Raw genomic sequence first — 1,896 nt, 5'->3', positions numbered from 1 at the left:
CATCATAATGACAATACTGAAAACTATATACAAAGAAAAATTATTGAAAATGGTCACGCACTCAAAAAGACACATTACCTACAGGAGCAGAAATATGAGAATGACTATGGATTTCTTATTATAAGCCATGGAGGTCAGACAGGTGTCACAACATATTTTTCTTCAGTGTGGAAAGAGAACCGTCATTCCAGAATTCTATCTCCAACAAAAATATCCTTCCATAATGAAAGAGAAATAAAGATATTCTCAGATGAAGGAAAACTAAAATAATTCAATGCCAGCAGGCCTGCTATTTAATAAAAAATTGTTAAACAGGTACTTCATACAGAACAGAAATTATACCAGAAGAAAATACCATGAATAAACAAATAACAACAAAATGGTCAACATCTGAGTTATGTTACATTTTTATTACATTTGAGGTCTATTAAGTATATTCCATACTTGAAAACAAAGAACATAACATTGTTAGGATTTTCAATATATGTAGATGTAATGAAGAAGACACCTACATCATAAAGGGGGAATGTAAAGGAATTTATATAGTTATGTTTCCATATTCCTACTGAAGTGGTAAAATACAAATTCTTTTTTTTTTTTTTTTTTTTTTTACTGTGAATATATATTTTATTTAGTCACTTTTGTTTACACTTGAAACTCTGGGAATTCAAAATTAACATCCTTGCCCGTGAGCTTCTTATAGACACCAGAAAAAGTTTCAACCTTGTGTTCCACATTGTTCTGCTGTGCTTTGTCCAAACGGACCTTTATGAGCCACCTGCCATCTAGTTTCACACGGATTCTCTTGCCCGCAATTTCGCTTGGGAAGACCAAGTCCTCAAGGATGGCATCGTGCACAGCTGTCAGAGCACGGCTCCTAGGACGCTTTTGTTTATTTTTGTGTACAGCTTTTTTGAGTTGGCTTAGGCAGAATTCTCCTCTGAGCGATAAAGACAACAGGCTTCCCACTGAACTTTTTCTCCAATTCGCGTACTAGCCGGACTTGGATTTTCTGGAAAGATTTCAGTTGAGGAACAGAAACAAAGATAATGATAGCTTTCCGACCACCACCAACTTCAATTTCCTTCGCTGCCGTAATATTCAGCTCCCTGAGCTGAGCCTTGAGATCTGGGTTCATCTCCAGCTCCAGAAGAGCCTGGGAGATGCGGGACTCGAACTCGTCCGGCTTCTCGCCATTGGGCTTCACGATCTTGGCGCTCAAACTGAACATGGCCTTCTCCTGGGAGAACTTGCCGAGCGCCGGCTTAGGAAGAGCTAAAATACAAATTCTTAATAGACCGTTAATAGTTTAGTATGTATTTATAATCCCTAGGGCAACCACTATAAAACATTGTAAAAAGATACATTGTGAAAATTACAATAGGTAAATTAAAATGGAATAAGGCAAAAGAAGGCAGAAAAGGGGAAACATAAAAAAGTAGGGACCAACAGAAAATAAATAATACAATGGTTTGCTAACAAACAAATAATTGCATTGTATGTAATTGCAACATCAGTAATTGCATTATATGTAAATAAATAAATTGCAACAGAGATTACTGGTGAATAAAAAGCATGACCCAACCAGATGTTGTCACCCAAAAACGCACTTCAAATATAATGATAAGGACAGATTAAAAGTAAAGGAAATCAAAAAAAGCTGTAGTAGCTATATTAATACCAGACAATATAGGCCTTAGAGAAAAGAAAATTACCAGGAATAAAAAGGAAAATTACACAATGATAAAAGGATCCATTTCAAATGTGTATTCACTTCTGATAAGTGAAATTCGAAGAACGATCCTTGACCTTTTGCCTTGTATAATCTGCCTTCCTTTGAGTATGGGCTGAAGCTGTGAATAGGATGAAATACCACTCCCATGAATATGTTATGTT

The 1,896-nt window shown here is 35.9% G+C and overlaps 1 pseudogene; it reads right to left on the bottom strand.

The window, feature by feature from the left end:
• Positions 1-594: 594 nt before the first annotated feature.
• On the bottom strand, positions 595-1,269 carry LOC105479545 (small ribosomal subunit protein eS7-like; annotated as a pseudogene).
• Positions 1,270-1,896: the final 627 nt, after the last annotated feature.

This window comes from Macaca nemestrina, chromosome 5 (assembly GCF_043159975.1).
Source record: "Macaca nemestrina isolate mMacNem1 chromosome 5, mMacNem.hap1, whole genome shotgun sequence".
Lineage (NCBI taxonomy): Eukaryota > Metazoa > Chordata > Mammalia > Primates > Cercopithecidae > Macaca > Macaca nemestrina.
The sequence above is the reverse complement of the archived record's forward strand: the minus strand, read 5'-3'. Positions and strand labels throughout refer to the sequence as shown.